At 37.4% G+C, this 26,434-nt stretch overlaps 2 long non-coding RNA genes across 2 annotated transcripts in view; one reads left to right on the top strand and one right to left on the bottom strand.

Moving 5' to 3' along the window:
• Positions 1 to 26,434, bottom strand: part of LOC118518305 (uncharacterized) — a 221,610-nt gene that overhangs the window by 40,117 nt on the left and 155,059 nt on the right. The gene's annotated exons all lie outside the window — the stretch shown is intronic.
• LOC144380152 (uncharacterized) overlaps positions 1 to 26,434 on the top strand; it is a 28,952-nt gene that overhangs the window by 1,082 nt on the left and 1,436 nt on the right. The window contains exon 2 of the long non-coding RNA XR_013443973.1: positions 14,102 to 14,256. This is a non-coding gene — a long non-coding RNA (uncharacterized LOC144380152). The remainder of the gene's footprint in view (positions 1 to 14,101; positions 14,257 to 26,434) is intronic.

Below are 26,434 nucleotides of genomic sequence, written 5' to 3' on the forward strand. Positions count from 1 at the left end.
CACATCCTAGGTAAAACTCTGACTTCTGGGGGCATGCAGAACAGTGGCTGACTTATCACAGTACACTCTGTGAAAGACCATGATAGAGACGATGGGAGAGCTCTGAGGATGTATTTGACGAGTGTCTAACTCAGCCCCCAGTCATTAGGACTATTTGATATCTGCTTTCACTCCAAAGTATGAGTATGATTTAGCTCTGAGAAATGGAGCAGATGAAGAGGATATTGAGAGCAGGAGAAGCACGTGCACAGGTGTAGAGACTTATCAGACTTCTCCACAACGAAAAAAGTCACATCTGGTGGATGCTGAGATTAGGTGCTACCCCTTCAGCTGGAAGAAAAGGGAGGACCCCAAGCCCAGACCAACTGCTTGTCCAGATACTGTCATGTGAGCAGCCCCAAGTTTCGGGGGGCAATCCTGTTCTTTGCATAGCAGCTCTGAAACTCTACCGTGAAAATGATACATTTTAGAGAAAATGTACAAATCACTACCTAAGTACTAGAGAAATTGGAAAAAGGTATAATCAAAATATCAAAGATAACTTGGAAAACACCTAGAAAGGAACTGTCTGATTTAACTGACAATGTTTAGCATGAGTTAATGAAAACAGAGACTATGCCTAAACCTTTGATATATATGATGTGGAAAAGTATTTATCTTCTAAAAATTTTGTTTGCTGTAAAACACTGGGTTTTTTGTTTGTTTGTTTACTGGTTTGTTTGTTTTTTCAGAGTATCCAGAAAATACAAAATTTATTTTGTTATGTGATAAGCAGCCTTTTTTTAAAATTTTTATTATGTTATGTTAGTCACCATATATTACATCATTAGTTTTTGATGTAGTGTTCCATGGTTCATTGTTTGTTTACTGGTTTGTTTTTGTAAAACAGTGTTTTTAAGCCTGATGCTTTGCTTTATGTCTGAATACACAAAAGTTGATTTGCTCCCTGTATACATTGCATTCTATAGAATAAAAATCATGCTATAATAAAGAAAGCCTGTAACTGCAATTACTCCTTTCTTGCACAAAAGTTCAAGTGGGATTCCCATGAATAAATAGCACTTACTAAATTCCACAAAGATATTTGGTGCAGGATAGGCCCAAGGAGGTCAGTGTCTCCTTGGCCTCTTCTGAATCTGCTGTCTTATCCATAAAATGGGAAGTTTAAACTTAATGATATTTACCTTCTACTTTCCAAAATCTAAACAACTGGGGTTACATGAAGAAACAGGATGGCAATTTTTATGTATTACAAATAACCCTGAATTGAAACCCTAAATGAGGGTGCCTGGGTGACTCAGTCAGTTAAGCATCTGCCTTCGGCTCAGGTCATGATCCCAGCGTCCTGGGATCGAGCCCCCCATCGGGCTCCCTGCTCAGTGGGAAGCTGCTTCTCCCTCTGCCTGCCACTCCCTCTGCTTGTGCGCTCTCTCTCTGTGTCAACTAAATAAATAAAATCTTTAAAAAAAAAAAAAGGAAACCCTAAATGAATAGGTACGATAAAGCTAGTAATTTTGCTCTCTGATTGATATTTTATATCAAATTTATTAGTTTATTTCACTAACATCTATTGAACAGTTGCTATATGCCAGACACTGTCTTAGACACTAGAAATATAATGAAAACTAAAATCATCATACTCCTTTGCCTCATAGAACTTATAATCTAGAGGCATAGGTAGATTTGAAATAAATGAACATGGGAATGCATATACTATGTGCTACAATGGAAAAGTAAAGGGCTAGGGGAGAGGCCTGACTTAGGTTGATGAATGAGAAAATTGTCCCAGGTATGAGCAAACTCCCTGGGGCAAGAAAGAAAGAACAAGGAATATACGAGAAAATGGGAGAAGTCAACTGTGGCTACAAGAGCATGAGAAGGGGAAGGCTGTGGAAGATGCAGCTGGAGAGGTGGGCATGGTCCACATCACCCAGACCTGCAGAGGACACACTATCAATGTGATTTTCATCCTTGGTGCAATGTGGCTTCCATCAAGTGTATTAAACAAGGGAATTCCATGATTCCCTTTGGCATTAAAATAATTGCTTTGGCTCTGGAGTGGAGAAAGAATTGAGGAGGGGATAAAGCACAAATGGACAGAAGACTTAGATATCTCTGTCAAGATCTCAGGTGGTTTGCCAGAAGGGTGGCAGTGAAGATGAGGAAAAAGTGGGAAATTTGTCATGCATGGCAAAAGGGATAATAACACAAGTGTTCTAATAAAATGACCTTCAATTTTCATAGTCTGAAAAGATGTTTTGGTTTTTTTCTCTCATCTTTCTTTCTTATTTCTAAAGCCATTCAGATAAGAGTAGAAAATAATTGCCTTTGCATTTTTCGCCTATGGCAGAGAAAAGAAATGATACACACACACACAAATGCATATCACTTTACCAAAATATGGAGGCAAATAAAATGTCCCCACTTTCACACTTTAAATCCTTCCATGGGATAGGTATTCCCTCTCTCTCTCTTCTTCTCTCTCTTTCTCTTCCTTTCAGAGATGACTAGACATGCATTATAGCTTCTCAAAATTACAAATCACAAATGACTATTTTTATCAACTACAAAACATTTTTAGACAAATATTACAAACTACTGGTATTTCTATTTGCATGATATCAGAATTCTCCCTTCTTGATCTCTCTATATTGTTTGTAACTTTAACACATTAGTGGATACTGTTAGCAAAATATCTGATGTGATTCACTTTTCAATTTTACCAGCATCATTGGTTAATCACTGTCATCTATTAGTCAGCCTTGTATGTTGGTGAAACAGCCAAAGACCTTCACCCAGAAACCAATCATGCCACCTCACAGCTGGGAAACCAGAACAGAGGACACTGCTTTGTTTCTGTAAAAGGGTTTCTGGCATTCCATGCATTTCCCACACAACACATAAAGGGGAAATATTTTGCTAGAAATACACTTCTATTAAAAAATCAGTTTAGGGGTGCCTGGATGGCTTAGTCAGTTGTCTGCCTTTGGCTCAGGTCATGATCTCAGGGTCGTGAGATCGAGCCCAGTGTCAGGCTCTCTGCTCAGTAGGGAGTCTGCTTCTCCCTCTCCCTCTGTGCTCTTGCTAATAAATAAATAAAAATATTTTTTAAAAAAAATCAGTTTAAACGTGAGTATGTTTAATCCATCTTTCAAGTATGATTTAACAAAATATAAGTATACCATATCTTTAAAACTCATAAAAAAAACTAATCAGTTCTGCCCTCAACTTGGAATGGAATGAAAAGAAAGTGTTTCACTACACATATACTGCAGGTCTCTAAATCTAGGTCTGTAATCATTCTGACATTTTACTATCTCAAAGTTCATTGTGTCTATACTGCTTTTCTTCAAATAATCAAACTCTCTGCCCCGATTTATACTCTGCATAGGTGGTTAATCTTCAGATCTTAATTGCAACTTGATCATATATTTTAATCTAATTTATTGTCTTACATTAGAGGCATTTCATATATTTTATTTAAAGGTACAACTGGAGGCAGCTAATGTTTCCATTATGAATCTTCTGTTTAGATTTGACATTTCCTTTGAGAATATTGAAGATAAATTCTGTCACCCTGTTATCTAGAATCTACTGAGTTTTAAAACATTTAATGCAAGTTTAAGAGGCATACAAAGCAAATACATCTATGTAATCACTAGCAAGATCAAAACACAAAAATATTACTAGCATCCAGAAGCCCACCTTCTTCAGAGTCCAAGTCATTAACAGCTTCACCAGAAGTAACTACCCTGACTTTCATCACCACAGATTAATCTTGTGTAATATTTTTATATTTATATTGTATAATTTTGTGTAGTATTTTTAGCTGCTTATAAATAGAATTGTACACTATGTATTCATCAGCTTTCTTCCTTCAACATTAAGCCTGTGAGATCCCATCACATTGTTGTGTCTAAAGTAACTCATTTGTTCTCAATACTGTATGTTATTCCATTGCAGGAATATACCAACTTTTATTTGTCCTTTTTGCAGTTAAATGACTTCTAGGTATTTCCAGTTTGAGTCTATTAACAAATTGTGCTATGAAAATTCCTGTATATTTGTGTGCCTTTGTTCCTCTGGGGTACATACATATGCATATATGAATGAAATTGTTGGATCAAATGGTAAGAGTATGTTCACTTTTTTTTTTTTTTTTTTACATACTGCTAAGTAATGTTCCAAGTGGTTCTACCACTTTAAATCATCATGAGCAGTGTATGAGAGCTCCAGTGGTCTACACCCTCATCTACTCTTAGTAGTCTCAGTCTTTCATTTTAGCCATTCTGGTGCATATTTAGTAGTATCTTATTTTGACATTGAAGTTTTAACTTCCAGTTCCCTGCAAAACAAAGAGCACATTATGTGTTCTTTGGCTGTTTGGATCTCTCTCCCCGTCTCTTTGTGTGTGTGTGTGTGTGTGTGTGTGTGTGTGTGTGTGTGTGTGTGTGTGTGTGTGAGGGAGAGAGAGAGAGAGAGAGAGAGAGAGAGCATGCAATTTGTTAATTGGGTTTTCTGTCTTTTTTTCCCATTAAGTTGTGGGAATGTTTTATATATTCTGAATATAAGGCCTTTATAGGATATATGTATTACAAATGTCTTCTCCCAATTTGTAATTAGTATATTCACTTTCTTAGTATGTACTTATGCATTAGTATATTCACTTTTCTTAACATCTTAACAGTCTTGGATGAATAACAGTTCTTAATTTAGGTGAAGTCTGATATTTGAACGTTTTCCTTTATCATCAGTACTTTTAATAATCTATAAAGAAATTTTTACCTAATGCTAGGTAATAAAGTTATTCTCCCCTCTTCTGTTTTGCTTTTAGCATTTAGACCTATAATCTATCCGAAAAAAATTTTCACATATGCTACAAAGCAGGGGTCAGCTCTTTTTCACACAGATATTCAAATAACCCAGCACCCTTTATTGAAAAGGCCATCTGCTTTCCACCAGACTGCAGTGTCATTTTTTAATGCATACAATTTAATGTGTTTGAACATATGCATGCACCGCAAGACCATCACCATAATCAAGGTAATAAATCCACCGCCTCCAAAAGATTCTTCTCATCTCTACCCTCTATTTTGCGGTAAGAACACATCACTTGAGATCTACTCTCCTAACAAATTTTCAGTGCACGATACAAAATTGTTAACTATAGGTACCGGGCAGTACACCAAATCTCTAGAATTTATTTATCTTGCATAAATGAAATTTAATATGCATTGAACAGTAATGCCCTATTTTCCTCTCTCTCCAGCTCCTGGGCACCACCATTCTACTCTCTGCTTCTATGAGTTTGACTATTTTGGATACCTCTTATAAGTGAGGTATCCAAAATCATGCAGTATCTGTTCTTCTGTGACTGACTTATTTCACTTACACTAATGTTCTCCAGGTTCATGCATGTTGTTGCATATGGCAGTATTTCCTTCTTTTTAAACGCTGAACAATATTCCATCTCATATTTTCTTTATGCATTCATCTGTTAATGGGCATTTAAGTTATTTCCATATCTTGCCTATTGGAAATAATGCTACAATGAACACAGGAGGGTGGATATCTCTTTGAGATCCTGACTTTAGTTCTTTTGGGTATGTCCCCAGAAGCGGAAATGCTGGGTCATATGGTAATTCTGATTTTAATATTTTGAGGAACCACCACACTGTCTTCCATAGTGGCTGCACCATTTTACTTTCTCACCAACAGGTGCAAGGATTCCAATTTCTCTTTATCTCGCCAACACAAAGTTTGCATTTTATATAGGTCTCCATCCTTTTAATCTTAACTTTTACTATTTGCTCACATTTAAGTTGTGTGTCTTACAGGCTGAATTAAAGATAATGTTTTTTCTTTTCATCCACTAATAATCTTGCCTTTCAATTGGAATATTTAGTCTTCTTACATTTAATGTAATTATCAATATATTTGGCTTTAAATCTACCTTATTATAGTTACTTTATAGATTCTTTGTTTCTTTTTCTTCTCTTTGAAAATTTCAAATATTTTTATATTCCAATTTTCTCCTTGATTAGCTTGTTTATTTATTATTCTTTTAATGATATCTTTAAGATTAAAATGTGCTTCCTTGCCTTATTGTGATCTAATATATATATTAGTACTTACATCACTTGCCTGACAATACTACAACCTTAGAACACTTAACTCCATATATCCCTCATGTCTTGAGTTATTGTTGTCATATATTTTAATAACATAAATAACCTATAAGGTATATATTTAATTATATATTTAACATAGATTATAACCTGATATGACCTCATTTCACTTATTCTGTACATGTAAAACTCATTTAGATTTACCTCCATAGTTGCCCTAGCAATTTGCATGGTTCCCTACTCCTTGGAAGTTCCTACTCTTCATCTCCCCAGAACAATGAGATTCTTGAAGGTTCTACCTAGTTTCTTAGTCTCTTATCTGAACTTTTCATTTGGTTTATCATAGGTAGAGGTCACACACAAATCACCGAGTGCCTAAAGGTGAAAAGCAGTGCTGAGGTTGGACTGGCTTCTCTGTACTTCCATTTTCTCTGGAATCTCGGTTTGGCTGCCACAGTAGCCATGATCTCTCATCATTGTCTCCTCAGCCCCTAAGAAAACCACCAAAAACTCTGCTTAGCCACTGTTCTCTGTTGCCTTCCTGCTTGGCTTCTCTGCCTTTTCCTCTCCCCCACTTTAGAATAAAAGCAACATAGAATGTCAAACTCATATCCCTGAATTTCCTTCTCCAGGATTTTGGCTCCTTCTACCTTGGGAGTTCATGGATCCCTTCAAACAGATTTTCTTAAATTGAGCTAAACTACTTTTCTGTCAAAGAGTGATTGGATAGGCTGTAAGCTATTCCACTGTATTGAAAAGTGGCAATCTCGGGGCGCCTGGGTGGCTCAGTCGGTTGGGCGGCTGCCTTCGTCTCAGGTCATGATCCCAAAGTCCTGGGATCGAGTCCCACATCTGGCTCCCTGCTTAGCAGGGAGCCTGCTTCTCCCTCTCCCTCTGCCTCCTGCTCCCCCTGCTTGTGCTCTCTTTCTCTCTGTCTGTCAAATGAATAAATAAAATCTTTAAAAAAAAAAAAAAAAAAGGAAAGTGGCAATCTCCCTGATTTCTCTTATGAGTTTTTAACACAATGCTTTTTACTTTCTTGGGAGAAGGGGAGATTGTTGAGAGGGTTATCAGATATCTGCCCCAAAATACATTACGCATATTTCTATACTAACTCTGCTACCAAATTTAGTCAATTTGATAATAGGACCATTTATTTGCTGCCTCTTTATATTTGTAATTATTTGAGTAGAAAGAGATTTTTTTTTGTTGTTTTTACACATCACATAGCTTACTCTGGTTTGTTCATTTTACAGAAGAAGAAACTGAGGTCTAAATAAGTTAAGGAATTTTGTCTGTCATACAATTACTTATTACCAGATCCAAGACAGGAACATAGGGTTTGAGATTTCTAGTAAAATACACTTTCACTCGTTTTAGAAGGTTTCTTGGCCAAAGAATCAGGTATACATCTTTCATCTTACAAGGTTATTTTAATAAGATGCTGAGTGAGATGTTTTCTGGAAACATGCATCAGACACGTGAAGTAGTGACTTGCTCACTCTTACTTTAACCTTAAATCTTAAAGTTAACATTAAATTTTAGTCATATATTATCCACATCAGTTTCTCAGGTCTTTGCAGGTTTTGTTATTTTCCTCGAGTTTTTAAATATATCCAAGCCAACTAGAGACCATTCCTTATTTTAAGAGAGGTCCCAAAGAGAGGTTCTTTCTGAGTTAAGTGCCTTATATATGACCTGGTAATTGATTTTCTCTTTTATGCTTTAGGTGATTGACAATAATTTCCTTTTTTATTGAAAGGACTTACAAACATGATTTCCTATTCCCTAATAGAAATATTGCAGGGAAGGAAGCCTGTAAAATTATTGAAAAACATAATATTTAAAAATATTTAAAAAACTGCATACTTTGGGGGTGCCTGGGGGGGCTCAGTTGGTTAAGCATCCAGCTCTTGATTTCAGCTCAGGTCATGATCTCAGGGTTGTGAGATCAAGCCCCCAGGGATGGAGCCTGCTTAAGATTCTCTCTCCTGCCCCCTAAAAAAAACTGCATACTTTGGATATCTTCCATGATATAACTTACATAAAATATTTCTTGGGAATGAAATGCCCCACGTATTGAGGTACTATGCTTTCCTTATGACAGTTGATAAAGTTGATTTTTTCCCCCCAGACTGTCACATGGCAAGTATCAAGATCCTAGCGAGCTAGGTAAAATTGTCTTTTGCACAATGAACTTTATCCAACTAATGTGCATAGATTTTCCTCATTCACATAAAAATATATTTGGAGGGTATAATTAATGGCATTCAATTATTCTGAGATACATATTTTTAAATATTTTATCATCTCTGAAATCAGAATGCGTGTTACAATTACTAGTTTGCCATATTTAATTGGTAGCATTTTAAAAAAATTTAGTGACTCATAAAACAATGGTATATCTTATATTCAGTATGGTATACCACAGTGGACTAATTTCAGTTTAATAAAGCACCAGAGTTCTACAAAACCAGTCAGATGTGATAGATATATTTTTCAACTAGATGATCTTTACCTACATGCATTTGGGATTTTTTTCTGTGATTTGTTGAAAACAAATTCAGAACTATACTGTTTTGTTATATTTCTCTCCCCAGCAACTTCAGATTGATTCTGTATTTCAGCCAGGAAGGGTTTCCTCTCATGTTCCTGTGTCCCTTTGGTTGTCAATTACCTCTGCATCTTTCCACATACCTCTTCCTCCTCTTCCTGCAGGAACAAAAAGTTTCCTATTATCTTCCATTTCAATGATCAGAAAGCTGCTTTCTATCCTCTCTCTCCCACTCACTTCACATCTCCTACCATTTTCTTGGCTTTGAAATAGGATGATAAGAAATGCTTTCATAAGAAATGTGTGTACCTGACAATGTTCTTGTGAAGATCAAATATGTGAAAACCCTCAACAGATATTAAATTTGATACAAAGATAATCATTTTGGTTTTTTATTTTATTTTCACCCTACCTACTGTATATAGCAAAAAGCTCAGTTTGAAACACTCCTGCTCACTGTTGGGATTCAGGCAGGTTCAGGCATGTTCAGGCAAACTGAAACGATAGGCCTGTTGGAAGCCTATTTACAAGGCTGAGGAGCCTCCTAAGAAAACTTGAGTTATATCGCTTTCTGAGGTTCAGACATATCTGGGCATGTCTGCCAAACTGATGGGTCTATAAGCAGGCACCTGAAAACTCTTTTCAGAAAAACACATCCTACATAATAAGAAGCCTGTCACAGGTTGTTTAAACTAATATAAAGTTTGTTGTTGGTAAGGATTCTGAACCTAACATGGTGGCAGCAATTCGAGTCTGTCCTTAGTCCTAACCCCTGGAAGCTCTGTCACCAGGATGGCAAAGACTAAGTAAAAATAATCCCTCTCACAAAGGTAAGTGCACTTTTGTTTCAGGATTTCTTTTCCTTTAGTGACCCTGGTTCTTGGTCACACCACTTCAAAGAATGAAGAGGTAGATTAGACGAAGAGTGATGGGCAGCAACACAGTTTATTGAGCGGTAGTACAAAGCTCCCGAAGAGGGAGGGGACCCAAGAGGGTTGCTGTTGGAGTTTCTAACTCTAGAGGTTTTTATGAGATTGTTGGCGGCCTGTTTTCTGTTTTTTTTGGGTTTTTTTGTTTTTTAAGATGTATTTATTTATTTGTTAGAGAGAGAGAGAGAACATAAGCAGGGGGAACAGCAGAGGGAGAGGGAGAGCAGGCTCCCCGAAGAGCAGGGAACCCGACATGGGACCCCATCCCAGGACCTTGGGATCATGACCTGAGCTAAAGGTAGATGCTTAACCACTGAACCACCCAGGTGTCCCTGGTGGGCTGTTTTAATCTAATTAGCCCTCCATAAGCCTGTCACCAATCAGGTTTTTGTCCACATGCTCATCTACATATAAGGTAGTTGTTCACGTGGGCAGGGGTGGAGAGCTACTTCCAGGGTGGTGTAGAATAACAGGATGGGGTCTTTTTCCTTTTAAGGGTAGTTTCCTCTTAGAATGGGGGTCCCTTGCCCCTGCCTGCCTTTCTATCGACCATCCTCGATTACTTTGAAGACAAAAGAACAAAAAGAAGGAGGGAGAGGAAGGGGGAGGAAGAGGAGAAGTTCAAACATTAGCCAGCAGTTTAGCAAACACATGAATGGATAGAGAAAGAACATGGTGATTAACATAACATAATAAAATAAAATTTAAAAAAAGAGAAAGAACATGAGATTTCAAATGTCAAATCCCCTACTACAAATCTCCCTTCCTACAACATGGCTGCCTCATGTCAATCTTCCTGCTCGACACAGAGCAATCTTTTTCAAACCAAACTCTCATGATTTTTTGTTCTTCTGTCAAATACTCTTATATTGCTCACCATTTAGCAAAGTTTCCAATTTTTCAGCCTGTCATACGAGGCCCATCATAATCTGTTCCAGACTAATTGTTAACATATAAAATAAGAATGGTATGAAGTGGGAAGCATGATATAATATTAACCATAAAAACTATAAAAATTGATCCAATGGATGTGGGAAACAAAGGCAAAAGAAAAATTAAATTTCCTTACTACTTACAGCCCATTCACAAGTCCTTAAAACAGGCAGAGTGACATTCCTCTAGGAACTCAGCTGCCTCAATGGCTAACGATGAAAGGCAGTCTTAGCCAGACCCCCAGGATCCTGTAAGTCTACTTAAACATACAAAAATTCCTTTTTCTGTACCCCCCAAAATACATGTTGGCAATCATCCCCCAAGCATATGACCCACCAATATGCCAATATGCCAATATGACCCCCAACCCCCAACTCCCGAGTATATAATCAGCCAACCCTCACAACCCCAATGCAGCAGCTCTTTCTGCCCAGGGGTCCTGTCCCCGTGCTTTAATAAAAGTCACCTTTTTGCACCAAAGATATCTCAAGAATTCTTTCTTGGCCCTTGGCTCTGGACCTCACCAACATTCAAAAACTACATCACTATGATATTGGTAATTCATCACTATGAATTTAGTAAAATATGCTGCAACTTATAGAATCCACATTTCTCTTTTTTTCTTTTCTTTTTTTTTTTTTTTTAGATTTTTCTGATTCAAATATCAACATTATACTGACATGGCAAACCACACATTTAGCCACAAACTTTGCTACTTTCAATTCACAGAAGACCTTAGCAAAACAATACTGGCATTATTGTTGTTCACTTTTCATCCTTGATACAATTTGTTGTGAAAGTGACCTTTTCACATTGCAGTTTTTTACCATGAGACACAAAGTAGGATGCAAAATTGCTTCCACCTAAGGCAAAGGCAGCTGAATCTTATTATGATGATGACATGATAAAGTCCTGATAGTTAAAATGCCCTTTGTCTTTGTCCTCTTTTTTTCCTGTTCAAGTTAATATCACCATTTTTAGAAGATTCTATGTTTTGTTTTACTTGCTTCGTTTTTTTAAGGATCACCGCTCCCTCCCATTATTGTTATTTTAGGTATATAAAGTCCTCAAAGAAAAATAGGTTTTTATAATATAGGGGTGGAAAAATGATTTTCCCTCTACCTTTGTAGGTTCTTGGCTAAGACCCCAACCCTCCTGTAATAAACGGCAGATTAATATATAAATACCTCCTGTATACATGGGAGATCCCCAGGAAAAGTAACTTCCCCAAATGGCCCAGGTGTCACCACCTTAAATACCATCTCCAGCTAAAGACAAAGGGAGATGTTGAGGACTAGGGAGCCAGTTATTGGAAGCAATCAGAAAAAGCACAGTAAACATGGGTATGGTTGTTACACAGATTTAAATCAGTGTCTTCACCTACAGATTTAGTCATGCTCCTCTTCCTGGTATCCAGATGGAGACACACTTACAAATGGAGATTTCCTTTATCAGAAACATTGCCAAAGGCAAGGGAAGCAAGGGCAAAAATGAAATATTGGGACTTCATCAAGATAAAAAGCTTTTGCACAGCAAAAGAAACAGTCAACAAAACCAAAAGACAACCGACAGAATGGGAGAAGATATTTGCAAATGACATATCAGATAAAGGGCTAGTATCCAAAATCTAGAAAGAACTCATCAAACTCAACACCCAAAGAATAAATGATCCAATCAAGAAATGGGCAGAAGACATGAACAGACATTTTTCCAAAGAAGACATCCAAGTGGCCAACAGACACAGGAAAAAGTGCTCAGCATCTCTCGGCATCAGGGAAATCCAAATCAAAACCTCACACCAGTCAGAATGGCTAAAATTAACAAGTCAGGAAACAACAGATGTTGGCGGGGATGCGGAGAAAGGGGAACCCTCCTACACTGTTGGTGGGAATGCAAGCTGGTGCAACCACTCTGGAAAACAGTATGGAGGTTCCTCAAAAAGTTGAAAATAGAGCTACCATACGATCCAGCAATTGCACTACTGGGTATTTACCCCAAAGATACAAATGTAGGGATCCGAAGGGACACGTGCACCCCGATGTTTATAGCAGCAATGTCCACAATAGCCAAACTGTGGAAAGAGCCAAGATGTCCATTGACAGATGAATGGATAAAGAAGATGTGGTATATATATACAATGGAATATTATGCAGCCATCAAAAGGAATGAGATCTTGCCATTTTGCAACGACATGGATGGAACTGGAGGGTGTTATGCTGAGCGAAATAAGTCAATCAGAGAAAGACATATGACCTCACTGATATGAGGAATTCTTAATCTCAGGAAACAAACTGAGGGTTTCTGGAGTGGGGGGCGGGGAGGGATGGGGTGGCTGGGTGATAGACATTGGGGAGGGTATGTGCTATGCTGAGCGCTGTGAAGTGTGCAAGACTGTTGAATCACAGATCTGTACCTCTGAAACAAATAATGCAATATATGTTAAGAAAAAAAAAAAAGAAGAAGATAGCAGGAGGGGAAGAATGAAGGGGAGGAAATTGGAGGGGGAGAGGAACCATGAGAGACGATGGACTCTGAAAAACAAACTGAGGATTCTAGAGGGGAGGGGGGTGGGAGGATGGGTTAGCCTGGTGATGGGTATTAAAGAGGGCACATTCTGCATGGAGTACTGGGTGTTATGCGCAAACAATGAATCATGGAACACTACATCAAAAACTAATGATGTAATGTATGGTGATTAACATAACAATAAAAATTAAAAAAACAAGTCCTTAAAAGAGGCAGAGTGACATTCCTCTAGGAGCTCAGCTGCCTGGATGTTCATGCTTTGCTAAGAGCAAAAGGCAATCTTTGCCTGACTCCCAGAATCCTGTGAGTCTACTTTAACATATAAAAATTCCTTTGGAAACCTCCTTTATTTCTAAACCCCAAGATATATGTTGGCAATCATCCCCCAAGCATATGGTCCACCAATACACATCTGAAGGGTCTCATGACTAAGGTTTTATTAGGCACCAATAAATGACCTTTTCCTATCAACAGCTAGCCCCCTCAAGGTCCTGGAAAGCTTGCTTCCAAAATTCCTTAGAGACTATCCCTAACCCCCTCCCCACTTGGAAGTATATAATGGGCCACTCCTCGTGACCCCAGTGTAGCTCTTTCTGCCCACAGGTCCTGTCCCTGTGCTTTAATTAAACCACCTTTTTGCACTGAAGACATCTCAAGAATTCTTTCTTGGCAGTCAGCTCTGAACCCCAACATCTTTCCCACATCAATGTGATTTTTCTTTTTTTTTTTTTTTAAAGATTTTATTTATTTATTTGAGAGAGAGAATGAGATAGACAGAGCATGAGAGTGGGGAGGGTCAGAGGGAGAAGCAGACTCCCCGCTGAACAGGGAGCCCGATGCGGGACTCGATCCTGGGACTCCAGGATCATGACCTGAGCCGAAGGCAGTCGCCTAACCAACTGAGCCACCCAGGTGCCCCAATGTGATTTTTCTATGCAATTTATTTTGTTATCAATATTATAGAAAATAAGATTTTTTTTCACCAAAAATGTTACTTTTTTAAAAAAATATTTTATTTATTTATTTGACAGAGACAGACACAGCGAGAGAGCGACACAAGCAGGGGGAGTGGGAGAGGAAGAAGCAGGCCTCCTGCTGAGCAGGGAGCCCGATGCGGGGCTCCATCCTAGGACCCTGGGATCACGACCTGAGCCAAAGGCAGACGCTTAACAACTAAGCCACCCAGGTACCCCCAAAAATGTTACTTTTAATAGAAAGTATCATATATAACAGCACTCATCTTTTAAATCATTTTCAAGCATCTATAAGCTTTTAATTGATAGCTATTTTTCCTGTTGCATTAAGTGTAACTTCATAACAAATATGCTTCTTTCAACATTCCAGGAGTTTTTGATTATAAGCTAAGATGTTTACATATAACCTAAGGGTTATCCATAAATCCAAGAACAAGTTTCAAGGCCCTTTTCAAAGTGATGTGTCAGTCAGGATTTTGTTTGCTTGAAAGAGAGAAAATCATAATGGAAAGTAAGCTCAGCAGAATGGTGATTTTATGAAGAATTTGGGCAGCCCGTGGAACGGAAGGTGGGACCACGGGACCCAAGCAGCTCCTGGATCCCCAGAAAAGCACCTGGCTGCCTCCCCATTCTTCCCTTGGGGAACTTGTAATAACCACTACAAAGGACCCATCAGCTACCATTCCCTAACCTCAGACAGTTCCCACCCCAGGCTCCTCCTCTTGCAAAAGCCTTCAATTCTTCAACTATTCCTGCCTTAACCTCATCAATACTTCCCTTATGTTGAACTTCCCTCTCCTCCTACCTCGAGTAATAGAATAATCTTCCCTCCTCCCTCCTCACTGAAAAAGTTCCTCCTGTGACAAATGGGCATGCCTAGTTGAGAGCTGTGTCATCAATAAAATAATTATTTAGCTATGTAGTTATTGAGTGATAAAATAATCATTTAACTACATAGTTATGGAGTAACCACTATGTGATGGCATGGTGCTAGGGCCTGAGGAGAAAATAAAAAGAAAAACCACAGGTGTTTAACAGTTCAGTGGAGAGAAGAACAGTATTAAATTATTACACAAAAGGATTGTAGCAGGGCCTGCTGCTTGTCCTCCAGGATAATTTCTTCCACATCCATGATAAATGAGTTTTTATCTGGGCAGAATAAACACTCTATTTTCCAGACCCACTTGTAGCTGGAAATTGTCACACCCTAAAAGGAGAGGAGGGGTTGACCTTCTCTTCTCCTTTCCCCCTTCCTGCTGGCGGGCGTGTGTACCCGATGGCCATCTCGGCAGTGCACAGGAGGCTATGCCCCTTGCGTGGCTGAGGAACCAGACAGAAAGCGGTGTGGCTCTGCTTGACCTCCTGGCTGCTCTGCCACCCCTGGGACTGCCGACCTCCACACTATTAGACCAAAGAGAAGTAAGCTTCCCTCTTCTTGAAACCACTGTTACTCCCTCTATTACATAGAGGGGGGGAGTATACATGCTAATATTACTATGTATTTTCAGACTGTAATAAATCCTATGAAGCAAGGAAGCGAAGACTCTGGCCTAGTAAGAAAGATAAAGGAAGATGTCACCCATTCAGTTATTATTCAGAGAAAATTACCTACTGACTATGAAGTGCCAGGCACTGTTCTAGGCATTAGGCATGCCCGGTGAACAAAATTCATGTCCTCACTGAGCTTACATTATAGTTCCTACAACAGACAATCAATCCATCAGTAAATAGGTAAAAATATAAGTAGTGATAATGCGGCAAAGAAAAACAAAGCAACGTTAGAGGAAAAAGAGAGAGGGGGGAGGTGCTATTTGGAGTAGGGTCATCAAGGAAGACCTCTCCAAGGCAGTGAGGCCATTTGGGCAGAGACCCGGATGAAGGGAGAGGGTGAGGATTCCGGTGACGATCTGGGGACACTGTCCAGGAAGAGGAAATGGGCAGTGTGCAGACTCTGCTGCAGACAGGCAGCTTGAAATGTGAGAGGAACAACAAGAAAGCCGGTGTGACTGAGCTATATGACCACATTGACTTTCAATCACCTAGCAAATGAAACTTCACATTTTTTTGGTGCAGTTCCTGTGACCAATGTTTTGCTACCTTGAAAATAATCACTTAGAGAAGCAGATAAATACGAAAAAGAAGAATATTTTGTATTGAGTTTAAGCTAATTGGAAATTATAAATGATGCTGGATTACTAAACAATGTTCAAACACTGCCTTAACATGTTGCCATTATTATTAAGCCTTACACATACTGGCAGAGGTTAAATGAAGTGTGTCATTCAACATGTAAGTACCTTGAGGTTCAAACTTCTGTGTTTCCTGCCTCCAGATGTTTCCAGGTTTTAGTTGGGTAGTAATGGAAATGGGAGGCACATTCCTTCAAAAAACTATGGAAGACTGATAAGCCATCTATTTTTCAAGAGATAATGATAAAGGCAATATTTAGGAGAAAACACATGCATAATGCAGTTTCCAGAGTTCTTGAACACTCAGTGTCTTGGGACACTGAGGTCCCAGCTGAAGCAGTGGTAAAGCCAGAGTCTACAGCTGACAGTGACCTCACAGGACTTTGGGAGTCGGAAGATTTGAGCTTCCTCCTCTCCTCTTTCTGCCCACCTACTCTCTTACTCCTCCTTGACTCCCTGCTGCCAGTAAATTGCAATAGATTAGAGAACATCCAGATAACAAAAAAGAGCTTTAGCAGAATTCTCTGGCTTCATATCACATTTACAAAATTAAGAATATTGCATGGATTTTTTAAATGTCCACAATTGCCAAAATATGGAAAGAGCCCATCGACAGATGAATAAAGAAGATGTGATATATATATATATACATATATATATGTATATATATATATATACACACACACACACACACATATATATATAACTCAGCTATCAAAAAGAATGACATCTTGCCATTTGCAAGAATGTGGATGGAACTAGAGGGTATTATCCTAAGTGAAATAAGTCAGTCAGAGAAAGACAAATACCATATGATTTCACTCATATGTGTGAAAGTTAAGAAACGAAACAGATGAACATAAGGGAAGGGAAGAAAAAAATAAAATAAGATAAAAACACAGAGAGGCAAACCAGAAGAGACTCTTAACTAGGGAACAAACTGGAGGGGAGGGGGTAGGGGGATGGGGTAACTGGGTGACGGGCATTAAGGAGGGCAGGTGATGTGATGAGCACTGGGTGTTATATGCAACTGATGAATCACTAAACTCTACCCTGAAACTAATAATACACTATATGTGAACTAACTTGAATTTAAATTTAAAAAAAAGAAAAAAAAGAATATTGCATGGATTTTTTTTAATTAAATTTTTAACATAATCTTATGCTAAAAGTGTTTTCAAGAGATCTCTATAAGATATATTTCTTCAAATATTCTGCCCAAAGCAAAATTAGGGGAAATAGTTAACTGCATACAATGTCACTGCCAACACTCTGCACCCTCCTTTCCTCTACATAAAAGGATCTGAGAATCTCATGGCAGACTCTTATGAAATATATAGGTAATTCAAGCACAGCTAATATCATACAATGAAAGTCCTTCTATAAGAAGCACAATTAAAACAAATAATAAGGAAAGGGTGCTTAGTCTTTTAACAATAGCAGAATTTTTAGGAATAAAATTTTTGATGCAAAAGTTAATATTGTCTCATCTTGAAACATACATGTATTAGAACTTATTGGTGCATGAATTGGCCTTGGGAATTTAGTTTTCAATAAAAAATAGTATTTCCAGTTCATTCTGACAACTGGCTCAGCAACCTCCAATGCAGCTCCTTTCAACTTCTCCCCAAAATATCAAAGACAGAAGAAAGATAAATACCCAAACCCACAAAGAAAAATATAACTATTAGGCAGTCTAACACTATAATCTTGGAGGGATTGACAACAACTGCAAGGCTGTCAGGGCTAGGTTTAGAAAAACAAATCAGAATTCAGCAAATGACACACACTGGCTTCAATTTATGAGAAAATAAAAAAACCACCTAAAAATATAGTCAGAAAAATATTTGTTCTTCCAAACCATCCATGTTCCTGACCCAGAAAACTAGGGATTATGTCAATCAGAAAATCATGTAACTGCTCTTCTGTGCCAAAGGGATGTAAACCCACCCACACCTTTCTTCCATTTTTCTATATTCAGAATAAGGTTGCAAATACCAGAGAACAGTCAGAACATAGTATTAGTAGGGAATCTGGGGACTGGTGGAAACTCAAAGAATTCTAATAATTATATCCATGTGTACAGCACTATAATCACAATCTTTAATAAAGATCAGAAAGGAAGAAGTAATATTTTTATTCAAAAATCACATTGACATGTAAATAGAAATTCTAATAGAGTCTACAAAAAAAAAAACTAATAGTAAATTTTCCAATGTCACTGGACAAAAGAAAAAATTGAATACAAAATTAATTGTATTTCTATAGACTATCAATTAATAATTAAAAAACAAAATTTCAAAATATTATTTATAATAGCATCTCCAATACATCTATTTTAACAAAAGATGTGCAGGAACTGCACACTGAAAACTATGCAATATTATTGAGAGAAATTAAGGAAGACTATTTTAAATAAATGGAAAGTTATACCATGTTAATGAATGAGAAGACTTAATATTGTTAAGATATCAATTCTCCCTAAATTGATCTATAAATTCAACGAAATGTTGATCAAAATACTATAATGCTTTTTGTCAAAACTGGCAAGCCAATGCTAAAATTTATATGGAAAAGCAAAGGACCTAGAATAGCCAGTCACATAAGAAAAAAAAATTTTTATTAAATGTTACTAAAATTTTGTGCTTGGTTATCATGCAGCATTATTGTGGAAACGGTTAACTATCTAGAAATCCCTAAGAAAAAGGGCTGTGGCCTAAAACATGTCAGGTCACCTTTGGAGCCGAGTAGAACATGGCTAACAAACGTCAAAGGAGAACGAAGAGAATGAATAATGAGAAAACCATTATAGGAAGCTGGAAAAGTACAAAGTATGTTACGTAGGGCAAAAACTTGTCTTAAATGATTACCTATAACTTGGAAGACAGAAAATGTACCCAATGAATTCATAACCTTGAGCAAGGAGGTATCTAGGTGAAATGCTGACACCATCAGCTGGCTCATTCTGGCTGCATAAAATAGGGCACTACAAGAGAGGATACAACTCCAGTAAGACTGAACCATATACAAATGTAAGGAGAAAATTTCAAAGGCTCAAAAATTATAGCATTTGCTGAGCTGGGAAGTAAACTGTGTCATTGTCAGTTTACATCTTTATGTGTATCCATGATCTCTGCCCCATTCTTTGTTCCTTTCTCATTACCTTCCCGGCTTTTATGTACATAAAATTTACTGTATATCATTTTTGCTTGGATTCCCACATTATAGTCAAACTTTGAGTTGAATTAATAGAGTTGAAAGCATGTTCATTGATTTGAAATTAATAGAGTTGAAGATGTTCACTGATTTGAAAAAGTTTAACAATTAACTGAAAGAAAAAAGGTATCTAAAAAATTAATAAGCTAAGATCCAGTTTTTGTTTAAAATAAAATATATTCCAGGGACGCCTGGTTGGCGCAGTTGGTTAAGCATCTGCCTTCGGCTCAGGTCATGATCCCGGGGTCCTGGGATCAAGTCCCACGTCAGGCTCCTTGCTCAGCAGGGAGCCTGCTCTTCTCCCTCTGCCTGCAGCTCCCCCTGCTTGTGTGCTCTCTCTGTCTCTCTGACAAATAAATAAATAAATAATTAAAAACTAAAATAAAATATATTCCATAGACGATATTACCAGATGACATACATTGTAGTGTTTCAGTGGTTACCTCTGAATGGCTGGTAGTAAATGGAGGCATTTATTTTTTTTATTTGTGCTTATCTGCATTTTCAAATTTTTCAATATAAACATACTTCCATTCTGTATTCAGAAAAACAATAACCAAAAAGAAAGTCAAGTTTTGATTGAGAAAAGCAGAAACTGTGAAGAACTGAAATCTTAAATGATGTCATGTTGTTTCCTATAGCCAAGCTATACATTGGAAAAAGTAAGTTTCTATGAAAAAAACAAAACAAAAAGTAATGATGTAATAGCTGGCACATACTAATTAGACTGTAATTGGAGAATGCTAACAGGGACCATTAAATATAAAAATTGTTTCTCACTAAAATCACTAATTTTAAGCTAATATGTGAACAATGGTTTTTCCTACTCCAACATGAAAATGGCCATTTAACTTCCAACCACATTTATTTTCATATTTTAATCCCATAAACTGCCAACAGTATATTGTTCCAGGATTATAATCACCATGGAGCAATCGTTAGAATATCAGATTGAACCCTTGATAATAAGAAATCTTCCTAAAAATAAACAAGAACACTCTTTTCTATCTTAAATTTAGTAATTGATCAGTTTCCAGAATTATTATCTAAATTATTAGAGTATATTTATCCCAACAGTGACTTTACAAAAATGTAATGAGAACAAATTCTCATCTTAAAACCTAAAAATTGTATACTTCAGTTCTAAAATCCATGACCTCAGGCAAGCAGCTGACACTGTTTGGCTGATTAAAATATCAGAATTGGCCTATTCATCAGATACCATCAAGTTGACTTAAATATTGCCTGCCTGAGATGCAAAAAATAATGCTAGCTGTCTTTCAGGCAGTGGGTTCAGGCATCCCCGGCATGTAGCTTCCATGGTCAAATAGTCTGTTGTTTAGATTCAGCTGAAGCAACTTTCTCTTGAGCATCTGTTGAGCTTCCACAATGTGAGCTGCCCAGAAGTAGGTGTTGAGGTGAAACACAGTTGAAGGACAGCAAAAAGGCCCAGTGACTGCTTCACCACTGGGTCATTTTCTGCTAATTCCACTCCAGTGATGGGAGTGCAGAAGTCCTGCAAGAGCAAGACCCTAACGTGGAGTTTGGTCTCAAACAGAAAAGGGGGATGTTCTGTTAGGACTAGTTCTGTGTTAGGCACGGCCGGATGAAGCCACGCAGCACAGCACGACGAATATTTAGGGACTCAGTGGTAAACAGACTATAGACTTGGACTCTGCCTCAACAAGGACTTTTGCTAGAAAAGGTTTCCCAAATAGAGACTTTTTCTAAATTCTCAACATTTTATGACTTCAGCTTCATTTTGTCACCACTCTGCTGTAAACTTGGCAAGGTAAATGGCTTAAGCTCTGAGGATTCTTTACAGTTGGAAACAACACACAGTGAAGGAAAGACTCTGCTATCAGAAAATGTATATCCTAAGGCAAATCCTTTAAGATCTGTGAGTTTCAGTTTGCTGACCATTAAAATATGGATAATGAAAAAATCTTACTTAATTTACCAAATGTTAGAAAGAATCCAGCTAGAACCAAAAATCATGTCATAAATGCATTTTAAAATTATATTTTATTGGGGCACCTCAGTGGCTCAGTCAATTAAGCGTCTGACTCAGGCTCAGGTCATGATCTCCGGGTCATGGGATTGGGCCAGACATGGGGCTCTGTGCTCAGGGAGGAGTCTGCTTCTCCTCTCCCTCTCCCCTCCCCCTGCTTGTGCTCTCCCTCTCTCTCAAATAAATAAATAAAATATTTTTTAAAAATTTAAAAAATAAATAAAATTTACTTTATTATGAATAATATTTCCAATAACAACTGCCTAACTGCAATGTAATGCAAAATCACATTTCTCTATGTCCATAATGAAACTGATGTTCACACACCAAAAACACATCTCCTATTAACTAACATATTAGTAATGCAGAAAACTTATTTTTTCTCTTCGCATGTGTTCAAGTGAAGAGCATTTTACAGATGTAATTTTGTAATTTCATCATCTTTACAATGGTAAACTAGTGGAAAGACCTTTTTATGCAGAGAAATAATTCTCTAATTCAAAGTTTTCCTGGTCTAGTATCAGTTAGGCTATTCATCTGTATTCAGTTATATCTCAAATTCGTTTCACTGGAATTTTATCTTTTATTACTTACAGTTCTGTGTCATCTGGTGGCAAGCCTGAGTGTATGAAAGATTAGTGTAAATTGAATTTTATGAATCAATTTAGATTGAAAGTGCTGTAGATTACCTCAAAATTCACTTCATAACTTATTTCTTAATTCAGCTATTTGCAAGCTCAAAAATTGTTATACTGGTTTTCTTAAAGGGGATTTGGTGGGGCGCAAAGATGAAACTGGTAGGAAGAACACATCAGTGCTTACTACTCTATGGACAGTCTGTTCCTTTCATAGTAAAACTTGCTAACGTCTGGAAAAGCATATTGTCAGTATTAACCACTTCGAGGAAAAACAACTTACCATTTTAATCAGTAATGCCAATGATATAGGCTTTTACAGTAGGTATTGAAATTTCAAATTCAAACTTTTTTTTTGGTGTGAATGTGTAATACTCATCTCTATTTCTGTGCAAGGAAAGTAGGATCTAATTTGTAGATATCACACCATTGAAATCTACTTTCATAGAACAGGTAATTCATTGAAACGTGAGGCAGTAAAGATTGACAAGTAAGCACTTTCTAAGTCAGGCAGGCTACTGCATATCCTGCTTTGTTGATATTCTTCATTATATTTATCAATTTCATGGTGAAATTTAATACAGAGAATAAAAATGGACTAATCAGAATAAAGGGGGAAAAGGATCTCTCAAATAAATACAAGGTTCTTAGATTATGGAATGAGGAGTAGATGAGTGGCATATTGCATTTAGATAATGCCTCATGTTTTCAAATCACCTTTTCATTTAACCTCTGATTAAAAGATCACAAGATTTCTGTAATGTATGGGGCTATCCACATGAAACTATCTTCCTGTAAGGAAACCTCATTAAAATATGACTTATAAACATAATGCTAATAGGGTTATACTAACTTCTAATTCAGTTGGGAAGTTGCCAATTTAAAATGTAATTAATGAAACATAAGCTATAATGCTGGATATGATAATGCCAATGATTCAGGTAATTAAAAGAGTATTTCCAAGTAGTTACTGAAGAATGTCTGTGTTCCAGTAAGATTGATCAGGGAAGAAGTACTCTGGCTGATAAGACTATTCTAGTTCATTATAATTACATGAATTATAAAGTGTAATATATAAAGTGATATAAAACCATCCTGCTATATTTATTTCAACCCTTTATTTACCAAATACTATCATCTGAAATTGACTTTGTTTCTTAAATAGTTGTTCCTAATGCAAAAAGGAGGCACTAATCAACAAACAGAGGTATTCTATGCTGCCATTTCCCCAGTCTAATCTATTTTATTCTGTTCTATAAAAGGGTCTATTATCAATTTAATCTAACATAGATCAACTAACCCCACCACCACCAAGACAAAATACCACCCCTAGTGAGCTAATGAAGTCAAATTAATGAGAAATTAAACCCAAGACTGTTTAGGACTGGCTTTCCCACTACTTCATTCCCCAGACCCTGTGTAAAAAACTGCAGAATGGCTTTTACTTATGTATTAAAATATATATTTTTGTATATGTAAATTACATAAAGGTTTAACTAGTAAAAGAAACTTCAGACATTTAAATATACTATCCCTTATTCACTCTGACCGATTCTTCTTCCTTTATTATTTTGAGGAAAATATAGGTGTTTCCGCAAATAGCTTAGGACATAAAGTCTAACATAAGACTACACACATTTTTTTAAAAGACACTATTATAATTAGAAACTAAATATCCCTTTATCATTATCATGTTTTGTCTCTTTATTCAAGTAAATTATAAAACCTTTTTCAGAATTTTTAGTATCTTTTTCCCTACAGTGGACAATGGTGAACTTCAATTCAATGTGAGATAAAGTAACATCATGTTACCTTTTAAAGTCATTTTGAAACAGACACCTTCTGCTATTCTGGGTGAAATTAGCAAATACTTATATTATTAATTTTTGCTTATTTTTCCATGAGAATCTTTATAGCACCGAGGGCAGTATTGACATAGGGAAACTGAAGGACTCCATAAAATCTGCTTTTGGCTACTTTGCTGGCTTCTCATCTTGCTGGGACCTGCACCCCAACTTTACGCATGCCTCAGAATGCAAATAGTGTATGTCACCCTTTTAAGAGACTAGGAGCTAACGATTTCTTTAGAACAAATAACATCTAAGGAAGGACCAAGTGAGAATGACCAAACGAAGCTATCACATGTGTATTCCAGACCACTGGCGCTAGACGTCTCAATGCCAAGAACGTCTGGCTTGAAGGAATAACACCTGAGCCCTCATCTCTGTTCTAACCAGTTCCAGGATGGCTGAGGGGATATGTACGCCAAACCACAATCCTCAGTAAAACCCCAGACCCTGAGCAAAGACAAGACTCTCTCCTTTCCTTTCTGAATCTCACAGATACTCTGTACCTGCATTCTTTCTGTACCTTCAATAAAATCAGCTTTCACCTCCTGCTGGCTCACGCTTGATTTCTATCCTGTGTGCAGCCAGGGAACATATTGGCTGGTCCTGCAGAACCCCCTCTGGGTCCTCAGATCTGGCCTGCCTGTATTAGTATTTCTCAGACTTCTCTTAGTTACAAGTAAAATAAACTTAAATTCAGTTCACTGAGACAATAAAGGAGTTTAATGACTCATCCTCAAAAGGGACAGGGAGCAAGAATCCAGCTCTCAGGAATGATTGATACGTGAAACCACAAAAAACAGACATGAGAACAATCAGAAATCCCTCTCTTCCTCGCTCTCATTTTTTTTTGTTGACTTTTTCTTTCAGAATCACTTTTTCCAACACAGCTATAACTATTGACATAGGTAGCTCAATTTTTGCCACCAACAAGTCAAGGGCTTTCCATTCTAGCTCCAGTAAAAAAAACCTAATAGGTAGATTCAGATGGTCCAGGCGCAAATCTCTACCCCATCATCTCTGGACCACTTACTGTAACTGGAGAGTAAGGGTGTCCTGTGATCAGCCCAGCTTAATCAAGTACTTGCCTCCTGAACAACTGTATCAGAGAGGCATGGATCCCAAAGTACCGGTAAGACCAATGCTGGGGTAACGAAGTGGAATATAGTAGAAATATGGCAAGAATATAGCAAGGCAACCACTTCTATTTGTGTCAATTACTACAGTGCATGGGAGACAGTAAGGAAAGATTTGACCTTGAGAAGTTAGTAATGAAGGAATGATCGGATATCACTGTCTTGCTGCTTTACTGCCTATTCTTGCTGACTTAAAGAAGCAATTCAATACCAGCTACCTTCCAAAAACATTTTTTTGGTGAAAGGTATTATCTTTACTGGAGAGAGCAGCAAACAAACAAAAAAAACATCAGAATGATAGATTCTCTTAATTTTGGTGACTTCCATTTATCATCTAAAAATTGCAAAGCTGACTTGGACACAAGGATGTTAATAATAAACACATATAACAAACTGTTATATAACAAATTTTGAAAAAGCCAAGATTTAGAGTTAGTGTTACATATGAGTTTGGAAAAATCAAGAGTATGGCTTTTCAAGAAACTGGAAAGTGAGGACATATTTCAGAAAGCAGGCAAAGATCAAACAAGCAAAACTGATTTTTTTGGAAGGGGTAGGATGAAGTTTTTGGAAGCATGAGGTTGCGTAAGTACTTACAAAAATTTTTCAAATCATTCCTTATACTTTATACTTTTCTTGCCTCTGTTTTATTGTCATAGATAATTGCCAATATTCTCACATACCTGTAAAACAACTTTGGTAGTCAGTAAAAACTCTTCACAAAAAAATTTTTTTCTCATTCCAGGCAAATAGTGGATTGAACTACTTGCCCCCTTGGAGTTAGATGACTTGCTTTGGGCTTTGAAATGAGCTGATGTGATATATATCATTTTCAGGTGGAACTTTTTTTTTTTAAGTAGGCTCCACACCCAGCATGGAGCCCAATGCTGGACTTGAACCCACAACCCTAAGATCAAGACCTGAGCTGAGATCAATAGTCAGACGCTTAATCAACTGAGCCACCCAGGGGCCCCACAGGCGGAACTTCTAAGGACCAATGCACCATCTGCCACACTCACTCTTTCCCTCCGTCACAAGGGCTGGCAAATTTTCCAGAGGGTAAGCAGCTGCTATGTCAACCCAAGAACCTGTGAGGGTGACACAGAGGACAGCTAATGCAGCTGATGTGTAGCAAGAGCAAGGAATAGTCCTTTGTTTTAAAACACAGAGACTCGGGGTTGTTTGTTATGACAGCATAATGAGCCCATCCTGACCCATATAATAATTACAGAAAAACATGTATTTATAATGTTGGCATTTGACAGTACAGCAGTAATGGATAATATTTAAAACTGAAAACTCAAGAATGGATATTGTTAGTATTAAATTTACTGGCTGTATTTTCTTTGTAATTTT

This window comes from Halichoerus grypus, chromosome 14 (assembly GCF_964656455.1).
Source record: "Halichoerus grypus chromosome 14, mHalGry1.hap1.1, whole genome shotgun sequence".
Classification (NCBI taxonomy): Eukaryota; Metazoa; Chordata; class Mammalia; order Carnivora; family Phocidae; genus Halichoerus; species Halichoerus grypus.